Source organism: Oncorhynchus masou, chromosome 23 (genome assembly GCF_036934945.1).
Source record: "Oncorhynchus masou masou isolate Uvic2021 chromosome 23, UVic_Omas_1.1, whole genome shotgun sequence".
NCBI classification, from domain to species: domain Eukaryota; kingdom Metazoa; phylum Chordata; class Actinopteri; order Salmoniformes; family Salmonidae; genus Oncorhynchus; species Oncorhynchus masou.
The window spans coordinates 35624070-35646325 of NC_088234.1; positions in this window are offsets into that span (position 1 = coordinate 35624070).

Consider the following 22256-nt stretch of genomic DNA (forward strand, 5'->3'; position numbering starts at 1 on the left):
AGTACGACCAAGAATATGACTTTCGCGAATCGGATCCTGTGTTCTGCCTTTCACCCAGGACAACGGAATGGATTCCAGCCGGCGACCCAAAAAAACGACTTCGTAAAAGAGGGAAACGAGGCGGTGTTCTGGTCAGACTCCAGAGACGGGCACATCGTGCACCACTCCCTAGTATACTTCTCCCCAATGTCCAGTCTCTTGACAACAAGGTTGATATAATCCGAGCAAGGGTAGCATTCCAGAGGGACATCAGAGACTGTAACATTCTTTGCTTCACGGAAACATGGCTCACTGGAGAGACGCTATCGGAGTCGGTGCAGCCAGCTGGTTTCTACACGCATCGCGTTGACAGCAATAAACATCTTTCTGTTAAGAAGAGGGGCGGGGGCGGGGCGTATGCCTTATGGCTAACGAGACGTGGTGTGATCACAAAAACATACAGGAACTCAATCCTTCTGTTCACCTGATTTAGAATTCCTCACAATCAAATGTCGACCGCATTATCTACCAAGAGAAATCTCTTCGATTATAATCACAGCCGTATATATTCCCCCCCAAGCAGACACATCGATGGCTCTGAACGAACTTTATTTGACTCTTTGCAAACTGGAATCCATACATCCTGAGGCTGCATTCATTGTAGCTGGGGATTTTAACAAGGCTAATCTGAAAACAAGACTCCCTAAATTGTATCAGCATATCGATTGCGCAACCAGGGCTGGCAAAACCTTGGATCATTGTTATTCTAACTTCCGCGACGCATATAAGGCCCTGCCCCGCCCTCCTTTCGGAAAAGCTGACCACGACTCCATTTTGTTGATCCCTGCCTACAGACAGAAATTAAAACAAGAAGCTCCCACGCTGAGGTCTGTCCAACGCTAGTCCGACCAATCTGATTCCACACTCCAAGACTGCTTCCACCACGTGGACTGGGATATGTTTCGTATTGCGTCAGACAACAACATTGACGAATACGCTGATTCGGTGTGCGAGTTCATTAGAACGTGCTTTGAAGATGTCATTCCCATAGCAACGATTAAAACATTCCCAAACCAAAAACCGTGGATTGATGGCAGCATTCGCGTGAAACTGAAAGCGCAAACCACTGCTTTTAATCAGGGCAAGGTGACTGGAAACATGACCGAATAAAAACAGTGCAGCTATTCCCTCCGCAAGGCAATCAAACAAGCTAAGCGTCAGTATAGAGACAAAGTAGAATCTCAATTCAACGGCTCAGACACAAGAGGTATGTGGCAGGGTCTACAGTCCATCACGGATTACAAAAAGAAACCAGCCCAGTCACGGACCAGGATGTCTTGCTCCCAGGGAGACTAAATAACTTTTTTGCCCGCTTTGAGGACAATACAGTGCCACTGACACGGCCTGCAACGAAAACATGCGGACTCTCCTTCACTGCAGCCGAGGTGAGTAAAACATTTAAACGTGTTAACCCTTGCAAGGCTGCAGGCCAAGACGGCATCCCCAGCTACACCCTCAGAGCATGCGCAGACCAGCTGGCTGGTGTGTTTACGGACATATTCAATCAATCCCTATCTCAGTCTGCTGTTCCCACATGCTTCAAGAGGGCCACCATTGTTCCTGTTCCCAAGAAAGCTAAGGTATCTGAGCTAAACGACTACCGCCCCGTAGCACTCACTTCCGTCATCATGAAGTGCTTTGAGAGACTAGTCAAGGACCATATCACCTCCACCCTACCTGACACCCTAGACCCACTCCAATTTGCTTACCGCCCAAATAGGTCCACAGACGATGCAATCTCAACCACACTGCACACTGCCCTAACCCATCTGGACAAGAGGAATCCCTATGTGAGAATGCTGTTCATCGACTACAGCTCGGCATTTAACACCATTGTACCCTCCAAGCTCGACCCTGGGTCTCGACCCTGCCCTGTGCAACTGGGTACTGGACATCCTGACGGGCCGCCCCCAGGTGTTGAGGGTCGGCAACAACATCTCCACCCTGATGTTACAGGAAGGCCATAAAGATCATCAAGGACAACAACCACCCGAGCCACTGCCTGTTCACCCCGCTATCATCCAGAAGGCGAGGTCAGTACAGGTGCATCAAAGCTGGGACCGAGAGACTGAAAAACAGCTTCTATCTCAAGGCCATCAGACTGTTAAACAGCCACCACTAACATTGAGTGGCTGCTGCCAACACACTGACTCAACTCCAGCCAGTTTAATAATGGGAATTGATGGGAAATTATGTAAAATATATCACTAGCCACTTTAAACAATGCTACCTAATATAATGTTTACATACCCTACATTATTCATCTCATATGCATACGTATATACTGTACTCTATATCATCTATTGCATCTTTATGTAATACATGTATAACTTGCCATTTTAACTATGCCACTTTGTTTACATACTCATCTCATATGTTTATACTGTACTCGATACCATCTACTGTATCTTGCCTATGCTGCTCTGTACCATCACGCATTCATATATCTTTATGTACATATTCTTTATCCCCTTACACTTGTGTGTATAAAACAGTAGCTTTGGAATTGTTAGTTAGATTACTTGTTGGTTATTACTGCATTGTCGGAACTAGAAGCACAAGCATTTCGCTACACTCGTATTAACATCTGCTAACCATGTGTATGTGACAAATAAAATTTGATTTGATTTGATTTGATGTGGAAAGCAAGGAACTTGAAGCTCTCAACCTGCTACACTACAGCCCATCGATGAGAATGTTGGCGTGCTCGGTCCTCCTTTTCCTGTAGTCCACAATCATATCCTTAGTCTTGGTTACGTTGAGGGATAGGTTGTCATTTTATAACCACCCAGCCAGGTCTCTGACCTTCTCTCTATAGGACATCTAATCGTTGATCAGGCCTTACCACTGTTGTGTCGTCTTCAAACTTAATGATGGTGTTGGAGTTGTGCCTGGTCATGTAGTCATGGGCTAACAGGGAGCACAGGAGGGGACCGAGCACGTACCCCTGGGGAGCTCCGGTGTTGAGGATTAGCGTAGCAGATGTGTTGTTACCTACCCTCACAACCTGGGGGCGGCCGTTACCTCTGTATGCAAACGCAATCAAATATCTGCATTCTTTTGCCAGGGGATCACAAAAATGCTCCACACAAGTCAATCACTGTAAAGTATTTGGCATCTGGGCAAGCAGAGGTTAAAGCCAGTCAAAAAGTACAGATAGGCGAAGCAGCATGTGATGGTTCGGAACTTCCCCAAGCCAATACTGTGCAATGTCATTAATTGCTCTTAGGTCATGTCCCAGTCTCCATTTTTTACCATCGGATTTAAGAACAGATAGCAGAGGTGTATTACACAGCTTTGCATTTCTATCAGTACACCTGCTTTTATCAATCCCTCAATTGTCATACTTTTCCCTTCATCAGCTTCTGGTTTCATATGATATTGAGCTTTCCACGGAGGCTTAGCATCAGGTTTCACTCTGATGCTTACAGGACTTGCTGATTTCACCAATACATCGTCAGTGACATGTTGTGTCCATACCTCTTCGGGTATGTTTTTTTTCCAATTTCCTGCATTTGTTCACTAATTAGCTCTACATCTTCGCCTATCTGTACTTTTTGACTGGCTTTAACCTCTGCTTGCCTTGGATCCCCATTCATTACTGTTGTAGCCAGAATCTTAGCCTTATCTTTGTAGTGGAAATCAATGGATTATCTGTATTATCCCATATACTTTTCTTGGCTTTCTTCATCACTGGTCCCAATTCTTTTGCTGTAAATCCTTGATTTATCAACAATGTGATGCGAGGGACAGAATCATAGACATTGTACCATTTTTGTACAAACTTTGATCCATCTCTGTCAGTCACATCCATTGCAGCTCCCTGTATTCCTATAATTATGCACTGTGACATAATCTGTACTGACTTTCGATTTGCTTTCATTATCCCAAAGTTGTTCTAACAAATGGTAATGGTACGGGTCATACTGCATTGTGCAGTGGTACTCTGATTTTGCTCTGCCAGTTTTAGGTATTTGGGCCTAAATAAACCTTCCCTTCTTCCCTATAGTTCTGTTTATTTCTGTCTCAATGTTCCCTAACCAATATACATAGCTGTCTCTCCTGTCATTACCATTTGCAAATTTAATCCTGTTCTGTCTATTATTAACCCTTCAGGAGAGCACTTCATGTGTATGCTAATTTTGCATAGAGCATCCCTTCCCAATAGATTAATTGGGGTTTGTTCTGACACTAATATGGGAAGTGTTGCTGATTTGCCATACGAACTGGAGCAGTCATTGGAATTAGCTGCGTTTGTCCCAAGAATCCTATAGTTTTGGCATATTTACCAGACATTGGGCGATAAGAGGCATCATTTGGATTTACACATGTGTACGTGGCTCTTACATTATGATCTATCATCATGGGTGTACCTCTGTTTTCAATTTGAACCTGCAGCATAGGTTCTTGATCAGCTCTCATGGTTGTCATTGGGAACTTACCATCCCCTTTTGGATTCTCTGGACACCCCTGGCGAGGGGGTGGACACCCCAGTTGTAAATGAAAACTTGTTCTCAACTGGCCTACCTGGTTAAATAAAGGTTAAATAAAAAAATTAAACAGTATCCTTGATTGGGCCCCGTCCATGGGTTCACAAGGGACTTGTGGTTGACTCTGGTTGCCCTGCCAGCCACCATCCTGGTTCCAGTTATTCTGGTTCCCACTTCCTTGTGGTTGCCAATTACCTTGAGTCCTGTTACCTGGTGGTTGCCAACTATTTTGGTTCCCTTCACTTTGTGGTTGCCAATTATTCTGGTTTCCTCCACCTCGGTTCTGCCAGGGATTTGTAGGGCAGTCTCGTCTGAAGTGTCCTGGCTATTGGCATTTTTTTTCTTTGTTCGTCAATTCTTCCAGCAGCAGCTGGGTCAGTTTTTTTGAATGTCTTTTCTTTTTTCTATAAGTCTCTGTTCATTCTTTCTGTATTTTCCACTGCATGGATCACGTGGTCACATAATTCTTTGTGTGATTTTGAAGTAAGTCCCACCACATCCTCCAGTCTGCTCTTTACTGACTGGGGTATGGCTTCGATCACTGAGTTCCGGAAGAGAGTTGTCATCCAGTGGGTCACCCTCTCGATCCCATTCTGTTTCCAGCCTCCATCATTTCAAATGTCAATGGAGGTACGCAGCAGGCTTTTCTGTGTCCCCCAGTGTTTCTCCTTTTAGTGCTTTCGGGTCAATCCTTGCCTGATATTCCTCGCTCAGAGCCCCCCAGACGGCTTGACGATATGTATCAAAAGTTAATCCATCTCCCGGTGTCCCCCCCGCTGCATCAGCAAGGTCACTGTCTTAAAGTACATCCTCCATTTTTGCCACTCCCACTACTCTCGCCAACAGTGCCTTCAGATCCCCCACAGCCAGTAGTTTCCCCATGGTCTGTTCTTCAAAGGTTCGGCAGGCGGGCAACCATTCCTTCCAGGTCCTGTGAGTCCCCTTTCTCAAAATGGGATACTATACCCCATATCTTTCAGATTTTTCAGGTTTTTCCTATCACTCAGCTTTCTTTGCTCTCCTTCAGGGCTAGTCCTTTGTCCCTCATTCTGTTCCCTGTCAGCCCTGGCTAATTATTCTTCTCTTATCTGTTCTTTCTAATGTGTCCTTCTACCTTAAATTGTTTTTCTATCCATATATGATATTCTTCTGTCTCTTGCTCTTCCTCCAGAAATATCACCTCATCTTCCTCCAGAGGCATCTCATTTCCTTCTTTCCAATCCCATACTCTTTCTATGGCCTGCTCATTCCCCAATGGATCACATTGTTGCCAAACGATTATGCGCTTCTCCCTGTATGCTTCTTCTTCTCTTCCACTGTAATCTCATTCACTTCCCTCATCTAATTCCTCAAACTCCTGTTCTCTATAATCCCTCTGCTCTCTTCCTCCCTTTCCTTTTCTTTTTTCTAGCTTTTGCTTGAACCTTTCTTCCGCTCTCTCCCGTACTCTTGTCTTGTCTCTTGTATCTTCGTCTGATGAATCTCCTTCTTCCATTCTTTCTTCCATCTTTGCCAGGGCTTCTCTCAGTCCCCCATAGCAGTTGAGGTTTTCCATCCTTTTTCCATGGCCTGTTCAATCTCTTTTTCACGTTTTCCCTATCTGAGAGGGTTTTTCACTTCTTTCACTTTTTCCCTTTGTCTGAGAGGGTGTAGAGGGCGTCCCCTTGTCTTCTTTTATCTCTACTTCTACTTTTACTTCCACCATTCCTGCAATCAAATTGTCTATTGGTGTACGGTGGAGGGTTGGTGAACCACTCTGCTTTTTCTTTGTCTGGTTTTTCATCTTTTTTTCAATGTTTCTTTTGCTGATTTCATGCTCTTCAACAATCCTTCTGCTTTAAACATTTTTAGCATTTCGTTCTGTTGTTCTGGGATTGATTTGCGCTTTTCGCACCAAAGTACGTTCATCTCTTGGAGAAAGAATGTGTCTCCTTCTTGAGCGGTATGACCGCTGTGTGGTCCCATGGTGTTTATACTTGCTCTAATCATCGATAGAGCTATGGTTACAAAATGAAACCATTTTTTTATTAGAATGTTTACAAACATTAGTAAGTATTTGATTTCTGATGGGGTATGACAATTGGACTAAGCTCGTAAGGCATATGTTAAATAAGTTATATTCTTCAGGAATCAATAAGTCATTAGCCTTGGGCGAGCCGGAATGGCTCATAGGAGCAGGAGCCTATTTCCTGTTTCTGTAGCGTGAGGCAGCTTGATGTACAATTACACCCCCTGAACAGGATGCTAGTCTATCGCAAGAACCCCAATCTATTTCCTTAATGCTGAGTGGTTCACAATTGTTTTTTTACTTTTACATTATTTACACAGACCCATTGACCAGCTCAGTAGCCTTGTGGTTATAGAGCATGCCCTGTGATTGGAAGGTTTGTAGTTTGATCCCCAGCCAAGTTATACAAAAGACTGTTAAAATGATGTAATAATTAGGCTCCCAAGTGGCGTAGCAAAGCGGCTGGATTAACAAGAAGTTAAGCTTTATTTTGATGTATGACACTTGTATTTTCATGAATGTTAAATATTTCTATTTCTGTAATTTGAATTTCACGCTCTGCAATTTCAACGGATGTTGTTGAGGTTCGTCGCTATCAGAACACCTGCGCCTGAAAGGTTAACCTGCCTAAGTAAAAAATAAAAACAACAGTTTAATGTTGTAAATGACTATTGTAGCTAATATCTACATTGGCGCCAATCTGAGATATGGCATTTTCTTTGCAACTCTGCCTAGAAGGCCAGCATGCTGAATTATATACTGAAAAAATATAAATGCAATATGTGAAGTCTTGGTCCCATGTTTCATGAGCTGAAATAAGAGATCCAAGAAATGTTTAATGTGCTCAAAAAGCGTATTACTCAAATGTTTTGCACAAATGTGTTTACTTCCCTGTTAGAGAGCATTTCTCCTTTGCCAAGATAATCCATCCACCTGACTGGTGTGGCCTAGCAAGAAGCTGATTAAACAGCATGAACTTTAAACAGGTACACCTTGTGCTAGGGACAATAAAAGGCCACTCTAAAATGTGCAGTTTTGTCACACAACACAATGCCACAGATGTCTTGAGTTCTGGGGGAGTGTAGAATTGGCATGCTAACAGCAAGATTGTCCAACAGAGCTGTTGCCAGATAATTGAATGTTAATTTCTCTATCATAAGCCTCCTCCAATGTTTTTTTATTTTTATTTCGCTGTACGTCCAACCAGCCTCACAATCGCAGATCATGCGTATGGCGTCGTGTGGGCGAGCGGTATGCCCCATTTTGACGGTGGGGTTATGGTATGGGCAGGCATAGATCCTGAGGCCCATTGTCATGCCATTCATCTGCCACCATCACCTCAAGTTTCAGCATGATAATACATGGCGCCATGTCGCAAGAATCTGTACACACTTCCTGGAAGCTGAAAATGGTCCAGTTATGGCCTGTATACTCACCAGACATGTCAACCATTGAGCATGTTTGGGATGCTCTGAATCATTGGGCATAACAGCGTTTTCCAGTTCCTGCCGATACCCCGCAACTTTGCACAACCATTGAAGAGGATTGGGATAACATTCCACATGCCACAATCAACAGCCAGATCTCTATGGGAAGGATACTTCCGCTTTGAAAGTTGATAAACTTGTAAAAGCACTTTTGAGATTGGCCTTTGAATATTTTCGTACCTACTGGAGAGTTCTCCTATGTCTACACCCATTCAGCATTGTTCACACCCTCTTAAACAAGCCCCACCCATCTCTTTAAGGATTCACATGTGAGGTCATGTGCTAAACAGTGAGTAGTGTGGTAAAGATTAAGACAAAAAGTGGTAAAAGTAATAGCCTAAAATAAGGAACAATTCCAGGTAAACAGTGTCCTGATAAAAACATATTTATTTTTAGATGACGCTTACCCAGACACACTTTTATAAAATAATGGGATATGTGAGAGAAATGCTTTAACCCACAGCCACATCCAGTGCTGGAAAAAGTAAAAAATTGTCATATTTGAGTAAAAGTAAAAAAAACTTAATAGAAAATGACTCAAGTACAGTACATGTAAAAGTGACCCAGTAAAATACTACTTTAAAAGTATTTGGTTTAAAAAATATTATGATGAGATAAATTATATTTTGTTAAACCACAGTTGACACATTTTAGGTAGACAACTAGTTATAATTTTGAAAATAACAATTCCTTTAAAAGGCGTCCCACGTCCTCTGAAACTGAAGGGCGCGCAACTCAAATAAATAATAATACAAATGATGGATATTAAACTTTAGAAACACATCTTATATCAGTTAAAAACTTAAATTCGTGTTAATCTAACTACACTGTGCGATTTACAATAGACTTTACAGTGAAAGCAATGCCATGTGATTGTTTGAGGACGGCACCCCACATAAAAATATTTTTCCACCACACAGGTTTCATAAATTCACAAATAGCGATTAAATATTCACTTACTTTTTGAAAGTCTTCCTCTGATTTGTCATCCAAAGGGTCCCAGCTACAACATGTAGTGTTGTTTTGTTAGATAACATCTTTCTTTATATCCCAAAAAGTCTGTTTAGTTGGCTCCATCGATTTGAGAAATCCACTTGTTCAACATGCAGAGAAAGGAATCCAAAAAGCTACCGCTAAACTTTGTTAAAACAAGTAAAAATAGGTTTCTATTTAATCCTCAGGTACCCTAAAATGTCATTAAACTATAATATAATATTTCATACAGAAAGAAGTATGTTCAATAGTAAAACGATTTTAGCAGGTGCTCATCCTCTTCGTCGCGAGCGCATAGACTGATTTCCAAGTCTGTATCCCAGTACTAAAACTCATAATTATTCCGTGTTTGTGAAAAAACAAGCCTGAAACCTTGAACAAAGACTACTGACATCCAGTGGAAGCCATAGCAATTGCATACTGTGAGCTCAATTTCATTTTTTCCCTACACATTCTAATGGAAGAGAATGGGCTCTCAAAAATAAAAAATCTGTAGGATTTTCTCATACCATATATATTGTGTTATAGTCTCCTACATTATTGTAACAGTTAAACAATCTTCAGAGTGTTTTCTTTCCAATGGTACCAATTATATGCATATCCTGAATTCAGGGCCTGAGCAACAGGCAGTTTACTTTGGGCACGTCAGTCAGGCGGAAATTTAGAAAAATAGACCCTAGCCTGAATAAGTGTGTCCATTTTGAATTTAGACCAATATCATTCCTGCTCCCTATTGTGAGGAATCCCTCCTTTGACCCTCCTTTGCCCCATCTAACCTTGATAACACATTTGAGCGATGGGGAGAGTTAGGGATCAATACCATAGGCATTTTATATATAGAAGGACCATTGCTTCCTTTGATTCGCTGAGGGAAAGCTATAATCTTCCCAGAAGTAACTTTTTCAGATACCTACAGATGAGAAACTATATTAGAAAACATCTTCTGAAATTTGGAAATGTTAAACCTTCCGTGTTTGACAGATTCATAACATTTGTCCCACATCAGCAAACTGATATCTCATCTATATGACGCTTTTCAATGGGAGAAAGAGCAAGGGACTGACATTTCTGTGGCAGAGTGGGAGGATAGCTTGGAGTATACAGTGGGGAGAACAAATATTTGATACACTGCCGATTTTGCAGGTTTTCCTACTAACAAAGCATGTAGAGGTCTGTAATTTTTTATCATTGGTACAATTCAACTGCGAGACACGGAATCTAAAACAAAAATCCAGTCAATCAGATTGTATGATTTTTAAGTAATCAATTTGCATATTATTGCATGACATAAGTATTTGATACATCAGAAAAGCAGAACTTTATATTTGGTACAGAAACCTTTGTTTGCAAATACAGAGATCATACATTTCCTGTAGTTCTTGACCAGGTTTGCACACACTGCAGCAGGGATTTTGGCCCACTCCTCCATACAGACCTTCTCCAGATCCTTCAAGTTTCGGTGCTGTCGCTGTGCAATATGGACTTTCAGCTCCCTCCAAAGATTTTCTATTGTGTTCAGGTCTTGAGACTGGCTAGGCCACTCCAGGACCTTGAGATGCTTCTTATGGAGCCACTCCTTAGTTTCCCTGGCTGTGTGTTTCGGTCGTTGTCATGCTGGAAGGCCCAGCCACGACCCATCTGCAATGCTCTTACTGAGGGAAGGAGGTTGTTGGCCAAGATCTTGCGATACATGGCCCCATCCATCCTCCCCTCAATACGATGCAGTCATCCTGTCCCCTTTGCAGAAAAGCATCCCCAAAGAATGATGCTTCCACCTCCATGCTTCATGGTTGGGATGGTGTTCTTGGGGTTGTACCCATCCTTCTTCTTCCTCCAAACATGGCGAGTGGAGTTTAGACCAAAAAGCTCTATTTTTGTCTCATCAGACCACATGACCTTCTCCCATTCCTCCTCTGGATCATCCAGATGGTCATTGGGGCGGCAGGGTAGCTTAGTGGTTAGAGCGTTGATCTTGTAACCGGAAAGTTGCAAGTTCAAACCCCCGAGCTGACAAGGTACAAATCTGTCGTTCTGCCCCTGAACAGGCAGTTAACCCACTGTTCCTAGGCCGTCATTGAAAATAAGAATTTGTTCTTAACTGACTTGCCTGGTTAAATAAAGGTTAAAAAAAAGTGTAAAAAAATTTGGCAAACTTCAGACGGGCATGCGCAGAGCAGGGGGACCTTGCGTGCGCTGCAGGATTTAATCCATGATGTCGTAGTGTGTTACTAATGGTTTTCTTTGAGACTGTGGTCCCAGCTCTCTTCAGGTCATTGACCAGGTCCTGCCATGTAGCTCTGGGCTGATCCCTCACCTTCCTCTTGATCATTGATACCCCACGAGGTGAGATCTTGCATGATTGACCATCATCTTGACCTTCTTCCATTTTCTAATAATTGCTCCAACAGTTGTTGCCTTCTCAACAAGCTGCTTGCCTATTGTCCTGTAGCCCATCCCAGCCTTGTGCAGGTCTACAATTTAATCCATGATGTCGTTACACAGCTCCCTGGTCTTGAGTGTGTGGACAGGGGTCTTTTATACAGGTAACAAGTTCAAACAGGTGCAGTTAATACATGTAATGAGTGGAGAACAGAAAGGATTCTTCAAGAAAAATGTCTGTGAGAGCCCGAATTCTTCATGGTTGGTATGTAATCAAATACTTATGTCATGCAATAAAATGCAAATTAATTACTTAAAAATCTGTCACGACTTCCGCCGAGGTTGGCTCTCCTGCCTGTTCGGGCGGTGCTCGGCGGTCGTCGTCACCGTCCTACTAGCCACTACCGATCCCTTTTCGTGTGTCTGTTGGTTTTGTCTGATTGGTTTCACCTGTGTGTAGTTTAGTTAATTAGTGTCTGTATATGTAGTAGGTTGTCCCGCCCTCGTTTTGTGCGGGATTGTAATTTGTATTCATGTCTGTTGGTGTAGTACTTGTGTCTTTATTCTCCGGTCTGTCTTTGATCCTGTGTTGGATTGTTCACCCTGTGTTTGTTGGGTTGACCGTGTTTTTTGTTCAGAATAAACTGTCGTATCACTATCTGCTCTCTGCGCCAGATTCCACCCACCTTGATAAGACGTGACAGAATCCCGCACCACCATGGAATCAGCAGGAGCAGCCACGTCTCCTCTCCCATCGATGGAAGAGAGGGTCCTCCATCACACCAGCGTGCTTCACCGGATTGGTTCTGCCATGGACCAAATGATGGAGAGAATGGATCGATGGGAGAGGAGTGGCCTCCCCACCTCATCTCTAGCACCCCCTTCTTCAGCACCTCCTGTTCCTGCGACCACATCTGGCTCCGGGGCTCTTCGGCTGACACTCCCACGAGAGTATGACGGATCGGCGACTGGGTGCCAGGGTTTCCTTCAACTGGAACTATACCTGGCTACCGTGCGTCCTGCTCCCTCCGGAGAGGAGAGCGTGTGCGCCCTCATCTCCTGCTTGACTGGGCGAGCCCTCGAGTGGGCCAATGCAGTGTGGAATGGTCTGGACTCGGCGAAGGATAATTACCCAGAGTTCACACGCCGGTTCTAAGCTGTTTTTGACCATCCACCAGAGGGTCGGGCGGCGGGTGAACGGCTGTTCCACCTGTGTCAGGAGACGAGGAGCATACAGGACTTTGCTCTAGAGTTCAGGACTTTGGCCGCAGGAGCAGGATGGAACGACAGGGCCTTGATCGATCATTTCAGATGTAGTCCATGGGGGCATGCCGCAGGGAGCTGGCATGTCGGGACACCACATTCACACTGGATGAACTTATCGATCTGGCTATCCATCTCGACAACCTGCTGGCTGCCCGCGGGCGTTCGGATCAGGCCCTGTCGTTTCCACTTCCCAGCCCCCCTGCCCCTATCCCTATGGAATTAGGAGGGACGGCTTCGAGGGGGACTGGAGGAGGAGTGTCCTCCTGCACCAGTTGTGGTCAACGAGGGCACACGTCCGACCGGTGCTGGAGGAACTCGTCTGGGAGTCGGGAGGACAGGCAGAGCACTGCTCAATCACCCCAGGTGAGTAAGCACCAGACTCATTCAGAGCTTCCTGTCCGTCATGTGTATGTATTGACTTCTTTCCCTGGGTTTTTTCCCTCTCTACAGCATAAGGCGCTAGTCGATTCAGGCGCAGCTGGGAATTTCATGGATCGTGGGCTTGCGTTAAGGCTAGGGATTCCCCTGGTGTTGTTAGATCGACCTTTCCCCGTGCACTCCTTAGATAGCCGACCATTAGGGTCAGGAGTGATTAGGGAGGCTATGGTGCCACTGGACCTGTTAACGCAGGGTGATCATAAGGAGCAGATTAGTCTGTTCCTTATAGATTCACCTGCGTTTCCAGTGATGTTGGGGGTTCCCTGGTTAGCTCAACACAACCCGGTGATTTCCTGGCGACAGGGGGCTCTTAAGGGGTGGTCAGAGGAGTGTTCAGGTAGGTGTATAGGAGTTGCCGTTGGTGCAACTACGGTGGAGAGTCCAGACCAAGTTTCCACCGTGCGCATTGATACCTCTATGATACCGAGGAACGGTCAGTTGAGCCAACTCCCATCATTCCACCGTCATGTCTCGTGGCACCGGTGGTATGGGAGGTGGACGCGGAGATAGAGAGGGCCTCACGGTCAGAGCCGGCCCCCCCTAACTGTCCAGTGGGGACTCAGTACGTGCCGAGGGGGGTCCGGGACAAGCTGATTCGGTGGGCTCATACTCTCCCCTCCTCGGGTCATCCTGGTATCAAGAGGACAGTGCGGAGTCTGAGAGGGAGATACTGGTGGCCCACACTGGCTAAAGACGTGAGATTTTATGTCTCCTCCTGCTCAGTGTGTGCTCAGAGCAAATCTTCTCGGCACCTGCCTAGAGGGAAATTACAACCCCTCCCCGTTCCACAACGGCCGTGGACACACTTATCGGTGGACTTTCTTACCGACCTTCCCCCGTCCCAGGGAAGTCCTACGATCCTGGTCGTTGTGGATCGGTTTTCTAAGTCCTGTCGTCTCATCCCGTTGCCCGGTCTCCCTACTGCCCTGCAGACTGCGGAGGCCTTGTTTACCCATGTCTTTCGGCACTATGGGGTGCCTGAGGACATCGTCTCTGATCGGGGTCCCCAATTCACGTCCAGAGTGTGGAGGGCGTTTATGGAGAGACTGGGGGTCTCGGTTAGCTTAACCTCAGGTTTTCACCCCGAGAGTAATGGGCAGGTGGAGCGCGTAAACCAGGATGTGGGCAGGTTTCTGCGGTCCTATTTCCGGGACCGGCCTGGTGAGTGGGCAAGGTATGTTCCATGGGCTGAACTAGCTCAGAACTCCTTACGCCACTCCTCAACTAACTTGTCCCCTTTTGAGTGTGTGTTAGGTTACCAGCCGGTCCTGGCTCCATGGCATCAGAGCCAGACCGAGGCTCCTGCGGAGGAGGAATGAGTACAGCGCTCCAAGGACACCCGGAAAGCCGTTCAGGACTCATTATGGTTAGCGGGAGAACGGCAGAAGAGGAGCGCTGACCAGCACCGCAGTGAGGCCCCCGTGTTTGCACCGGAGGACAGGGTCTGGCTCTCGACCCGAAACCTGTCCCTCCGCCTGCCCTGTCGGAAGCTGGGGCCGCAGTGTGTGGGGCCGTTCAAACCTTGATAAGACGTGACAAAATCATACAATGTGATTTTCTGGATTTTTGTTTTAGATTTCGTCTTGAAAGGAAAGCTAGCTAGCTACATTATATCAAACATGTCATTTGCTTTGCCTGGTTAGCTAGCTAGCTAATAGCCAATGCCATGGCAAGCAAGGTTCAAATTAAGCTAACTAGCCTGTTATGCTAGCACCGATGCTAACCATTTAGCTAGCTAACGTTAGTAAGCTAAATACTTGGCTCTGAGTCTGGCTGGCACTGGCAGGAGTATGGGCTAACGTTAGTTACAGCATGGTGAGGATAAATTAAATTATTCAACATCTTGCTAGCTAGGTAGCTAGCAATATTAGCAAAGCCAGCTGCAGTCAGATTTTGGCTACCTAGCAACATTACATAATTTATTTTTTCTGGAGGCAGTGGAAACGCAGTTGAGCTAGCCCACCAAGGCCAGCCCAACCTGCGTTCACTTCAATGTGTCAATGGAAATGGCCAATATGTGAAGTACTCTATATATAATATACTGTAAATATACATACAAAATATTACTCCTACTATGGTCATTTTTCCTCTCTAAAGTGTTAATGACAACCTTTTCAAAATTATTATTTTTCTGTTCAGCCAAGTCTTTCCTTCGAAATGGCTATCCATGTTTTGACCTAAGACTTAAACACTACATTTCAATTTACATCCATAATGGTAATTATTTGCTTTATTTCTCCAACTTGCCAATATTTAGATATCCGATTTTTTGGCTAAACACCCCACAAGTGTTACTACAGACACACATCAAAAGTTTAATTCATATTTTGTATGTCCATTTTGTGAGACCTTAAAGTTGCTATTTTACTTGCAAATGTAATGCTGGAATCGCCCTCACATGGAATCTACCCCGATTTTGTCTCAACCAATTCAATGACAGCCTGTGAGTCTGTTGAGAGAGGTGATGGTTGGCCTTTGAGCAGGCTTCTTCCCTGAAACACCTTGCTCTTATTGACAACCATAATGATTACATTTGGTTCAAATACCGCAATGAAAATATTGTCTCTGTAAAGCTAGTGCAAGTGTACAGAGCAGGGTCTAAACAAAACAGTCCTCACAAGAGGGGGTTTGTGGATGGAAACCTTGTATGTTTGCAGTGCAAATGTTAGCTTTAATAATTACAGTAAGAGTGGGACCATGCCATTTTTTTGACTAGATTCTCCTAGTCAATCAGATCCAGTTGACAAATTGCTCACAGAGGACATGTTAAAGAGTGCGAGAGTGAGTATGTTTCTTCGCATTTTCTTCTAAACATATTTGATGGTGTTTCTGCAACCTTAGTTGTGTGTGTGTGTGTGTGTGTGTGTGTGTGTGTGTGTGTGTGTGTGTTTGTGTGTGTGTGTGTGTGTGTGTGTGTGTGTGTGTGTGTGTGTGTGTGTGTGTGTGTGTGTGTGTGTGTGTGTGTGTGTGTGTGTGTGTGTGTGTGTGTGTGTGTGTGTGTGTGTGCGCATGTCAGTGCGTGCATGCATGTGGTTGCGCCTCCTGAATGAGTGTGCGTAAGTGTAGTCCCACATTCCTACTGTATGCGAGGGGGTTGGGAGTTTGAATACTGAATTATCTGCATTGTTAAAAGTCCCTATTCCTCATTTTCTTTGGCGCAGTGTGCGGGGTGATTGTGTGGGTGAGTGTAAATTAAACATTCTGCGCTCGATTCGGGACAGGGTTTCTCTTGACTCATCGTCAATCGTTGTATAAAGCTTGCTCTCCACCGTGAAGTAGTCCATTCTTCTGCCATGGTGAGCCTGGCAGTAAATTCTAAGGGCCCTCGTTGTTGAAAACTCGATCTAAGACCCCTCTCCCCCTCCATCTTCACCAACATCTGCAGCAGCTTTGGTGGACCACAATTTATGCTGATGGCCGCGCAACTGTGGCTGGTGTGTCCATGTTCACTTAGTGGAGGGGGAGGCAGTCCCAATGGATTATAAAAAAAATCTAAAATAAAAATTACTCAGGTTCCATCCAACCATTTCATGTGGATGAATTAGCTGACGCATGAAAAAACAAACAGGCTGATGGCAACAGGAAATGCCGGGACAATTTTATAAATGTTGACAATTTGTTTGTTATTTTTGTGTCAGTAAAAAATCATTGTGTAAACGCATTTATGTGCAAATATTGATATAAGAGCCATCATATCAAAGTAAACTTTCACGCAATAATCAGCATGCAGTTTATTAGGCTACAGATTAAATACATGATTAACTTTGCAGGGTGGTGAAATTGCACAGTGATTTCTTCATTCCAGTACATATCGAGGGCCTTATTCTGGTGACGTGATGATCAATGCTTGGCTGCCATCTGACAAATAAAAACTATCTTGCTTTTATCCATAAAAATCTCATCAGGTTGGTAGCCTTCCTTCATTTTATCTTTGCTATTTAATGCAACATTTGTTGTGATAAAACATTCAGTCAGGTTGAAAATGCAATGGAAACCCATTTAATTTGTATTTTTTACAAGAAACATGGGAATTTAACCGCAAAAGTTATTTTCATGTCCACTTTGTTCATCTTTTGTTCATCTTTTCCCATCATCACGCACAGCCTTTTATTCACATTAAATCAGTTTGATGGAAACACATATCCTTGTGAGAAAATGTGCAGATTTTAGAATAAAAAATATTTTTTATTTTAGAATAAAAAATATGTCACCAATTGGATGGAAACCAAGCTAGTGGCATACATTTTGCCATTTTGCCAGTTTCGAAACTGAATTTCAGATGACGGGAAAAGATGAATCCATGCCTAGTACTGTATTTCTCCTCCCATACCCCTTTCCATTGCATAGAAAAGCTATTTATATCATATTCAGGCCTCAGAAAGGCTCCATTGTTGATCAGTATTGGCATAGTAGACACTGAGTGTTCAAAACCCAATTGTCTCAAGACTTAAAAATCCTTCTTTAGCCTGTCTCCTGCACTTCATCTACACCAGTGGTTCACAAACTTTTTATAGTCCCGTACCCCTTCAAACATTCAACCTCCAACTGCATACCCCCTCTCTTCCCACAACCCGGCTTGTGGGAAGTGACAAAGAGCTCTTATAGGACCAGGGCACAAATAATATTAATAATCAATAATTTTGCTCTTTATTTAGCCATCTTACATATAAAACCTTATTTGTTCATCAAAAAATTTAAATAACTCACCACAGGTAAATGAGAAGGGTGTGTTTGATGATGCACATAACTCAGCATTGTTGGGATGGATTGGAGAGAGTTTCAGTCTTAAATAATTTTCCACACACAGTCTGTGTCTGTATTAGTTATCATGTTAGTGAGGGCCAAGAATCCACTGTCACATAGTTACGTGGTTGCAAAGGGCATCAGTGGTTGCAAAGGGATCATTTGCCAAGGCAAGAAACTCTGAGTGCAGCCCTATCCAGAAATCTGTCATTGGCTTCTGATTAAATTCAATTTTTATAGAACCGTTTGTTGCAATATCAATGAGACTCTCTTGTTCAGTAGACTGGAGGCAGGGCATGACAGGGATAACGAATCTAGTTGTTTGTGTCATCCATTTCGGGAAAGTACCTGCATAACTGCGCATCCAGCTCACTCAGGTGCTTTGCTATATCACATTTGACATTGTCTAAGCTTGAGTTCATTTGCACACAAAAACCATACAATGATGGAGACACCTGTGTGTTGTCAGGTATGTCTATGTCCTGGGAAATGTTCTTGTTACTTACAATCCCATGCTAATCGCATTAACCTACGTTAGCTCAACTAATCCTGTAGAGGTTAATGCAAACAGAAAAGAGCTCCAACTTCACTCCCCATCCCGGATCCGGGATCGTGACTAAAGCCTCAGGCTCATTAGCATAACGCAACGTTAACGATTTCTGAAAATCGCAAATAAAATGAAAATAATGCGTCTGCTCTCAAGCTTAGCCTTTTCTTAACAACACTGTCATCTCAGATTTTCAAAATATGCTTTTGAACCATAGAAATTGACTAATTTGTGTAAGAGTATGCTAAGCTAGCAACATTTTCACAAAAACCAGATAACCAAATAAATAAAATCATTTACCTTTGAAGAGCTTCGGATGTTTTCAATGAGGAGACTCTCAGTTACATACCAAATGCGCAGTTTTTCCTGAAAGCATCTGTGTGTAGGAGAAATCGTTCCGTTTTGTACATCGCATTTGGCTACCGAAACGAACCGAAAATTCAGTCACCTACAACGTCAAACTTTTTCCGAATTAACTCCATAATATCGACCGAAACATGGCAAACGTTGTTTGGAATCAATCCTCAAGGTGTTTTTTCACATATCTCTTCATTGATATATCGTTCGTGGAAGCTTGCATTCTTCTCTAAATTCCATGGAAAAATACTTGCAGCTGACTTTTGCGCACCAATTTCGGCGCAGGACACCGGGCGGACACCTGGTAAATGTGGTCTCTTATGGTCAATCTTCCAATGATATGCCTACAAATACGTCACAGATACGCTGCAGACACCTTGGGGAAACGACAGAAAGGGCAGACTTACTCCTCTCGCATTCACAGCCATATAAGGAGACAATGGAAAACAGAGCCTCAAAAATCCTGCTCATTTCCTGGATGCCGTCTCATCTTGGTTTTGCCTGAAGCTCACGTTCTAGGGCACGCACAGAAAATATCTCGGTAGTTCTGGACACGTCAGAGTGTTTTCTTTCGAAAGCTATCAATTATATGCATAGTCGAGCATCTTTTTGTGACAAAATATCTTGTTTAAAACGGGAACGTTTTTCATCCAAAAATGAAATAGCGCCCCCATAGCATCAAGAGGTTAAACTTATTGAGTGTAGGGGGCAGGATTTTCAACGGCTAAAAAACGTACCCATTTGAAACGGCCTATTTCTCAGGCCCAGAAACAGGCGAAAACCTGAGGAAAATCAAACCAGGAAGTGCTATTTTTCCTGAAAGCTCTCTGTTCCATTGGATGCCTTGCCTCCATTTAAAGGGATATCAACCAGATTCATTTTCCTATGGCTTCCTCAAGCTGTCAACAGTCTTTAGACATAGTTTCAGGCTTTTATTTTGAAAAACATCGCATCAGTGGATTGTCTCTCCCTCTCCTATTGAAAAGCGACAGTCCCGGTTGACATATTATCAATTATATATTTTAAAAGCAACCTGAGGATTGATTATAAAAAACATTTGACATGTTTCTGTGGACATTACGGATACTATTTTGAATTTTCGTCTGCGATGTCATGACCGCTCGAGCCTGTGAATTTCTGAACATAACGCGCCAAATAAATGGAGCTATTTTGGATATAAAATAATCTTTAAGGAACAAAAGGAACATTTATTGTGTAACTGGGAGTCTCTTGAGTGCAAACATCCAAAGATCATCAAAGGTATGCGATTTAATCTATTGCTTTTCTGACTTTCGTGACCAATCTACTTGGCTGCTAGTGTTTGTAATATTTTGTCTACTGAGAGAGATGTTCTTACATAAACGCTTGTTATGCTTTCACCGAAAAGCTGTATTGAATCTGACACGCCAGGTAGATTAACAACAAGCTAAACTGTGTTTTGCTATACTGCACTTGATTTATTGAAAATTAAATATTTTTAGTAATTTAATTTGAATTTGGCGCATTGCAATTCAGCGGGTGTTGATGAAAATGATCCCAATAAAGGGATGGGTGCGTCAAGAAGTTTTTAATCATAGCCTCAATTTTGTCCCGCACATTGAATATAGTTGCGGAGAGTCCCTGTAATCCTAGATTCAGATCATTTAGGCGAGACGAAACTCGTCATCTTGCAAGCGGTCAGACAAGTGAAAATGATGGTCAGTAAAGAAAGCTCATCTCTCAATTCAGAAAATCGTGTCAATACTTTGCTCCTTGATAACCAGCACACTTCTTGTATGTTGTAAAAGCATTACATGGTCACTGCTCATATCATAGCATAATGCAGAAAATACACAAAAGTTCAGGGGCCTTGCTTTATTAACAAAGTTAACCATTTTCACTGTAGTGTCCAAACCGTCTTTCAAGCTCTGAGGCATTCCCTTTGTAGCAAGAGCCTCTCGGTGGATTCTGCAGTGTACCCAAGTGGTGTCAAGAGCAACTGTTTGCACGCGCGTTACCACCACTATTTCTCCCTGTCATGGCTTTTTGCACAATCAGTACAGATACAAACACATCTTGACCACAGAGTCAATTTGATGTCACAAAGCTGTCCCGTACTTTTAAAATATCCTCTCATGTTGTCCTGGTTTCCAGTGGTTTGCAGAAGAGGATGTCTTCCTTAATTAAGGATCGGACCCTAAAATTACATACCGAAATGTAACTACCTGTAGCTCAGGCCCTGAAGCAAGGATATGCATTTTCTTGGTACCTTTTGAAAGGAAACACTTTGAAGTTCGTGGAAATGTGAAAGGAATGTTGGAGAATATAACACATTAGATCTGGTAAAAGATAATACAAAGAAAAAACCAACAGTTCTTTTGCATTTTTTTGTAACACCATCTTTGAAATGCAAGAGAAAAGCCATAATGTATTATTCCAGCCTGGGTGCAATTTATATGTTGGCCACTAGATGGCATCCGTGCATATGCAAAGTTTTAGACTGATACAATAAAGCATTGCATTTCTGTTCAAAATGTTGTATCAAGACTGCCCAAATGTGCCTTATTTGTTTATTAATAACAGCGCAGTTAGATTAACAAGAATTTAAGCTTTCTGCCAATATCAGATATGTCTATGTCCTGGGAAATGTTCTTGTTACTTATAACCTCATGCTAATCGCATTAGCCTATGTTAGCTGAACCGTCCAGTGGAAGGGACACCGATCCCAAAGTTGAACTAACAATTCAAGAGAAGAAAATATTTACCAAGTTGGGTAAAATAAAAAGTAATAATAAAAAGTAACACAATATTAATAAAAATAACGGGGCCATATACAGGGGGTTTTGGGGTCAGTGTAAATTGTCCGGTGGCAATTTTTAGGAATTGGTCAGCAGTCTAATGGCTTGGGAGTAGAAGCTTTTGAGGAGTCTTTTGGTGCTGGACTTGGTGCTCTGGTTCCGCTTGCCGTGCGGTAGCAGAGAAAACGGTCTATAATTTGAGTGACTGGAGTCTCTGACACCGCCTATTAAATAGGTCCTGGATGGGAGGCAGCTTGGCCCCAGTGATGTACTGGGCTGTTCCCACTACCCTCTGTAGCACCTTAAGGTCAGATGCCGAGCAGTTGCCATACCAGGCGGTGATGCAACCAGTCAGGATGCTCTCGATGCTGCAGCTGTTGAACCTTTTGAGGATCTGGGGGTCCATGCCAAATCTTTTCACTCTCCTGAGGGGGAAAAGGTTTTGTCATGCCCTCTTCACGACTGTCTTGGTATGTTTGGACCATGATAGTTTGTTGGTGATGTGGGACACCAAGGAACTTGAAACGCTCCCCTACAGCCCCGTCGATGTTAGCGTACTTTGTATGTGGATGAATAGCGTACTCTGTTTATGGAGATGCATCTGCATTAAGAAGTGACTATGTGTAGCATTGCGTCTCAAAATGTCCTTGACAAAATGATGGAATTTATCTGCAAGTGAGGAGCGTTATAGTGCTATCAAATCATGCTGTCCACCTGACATCATGAACAGAT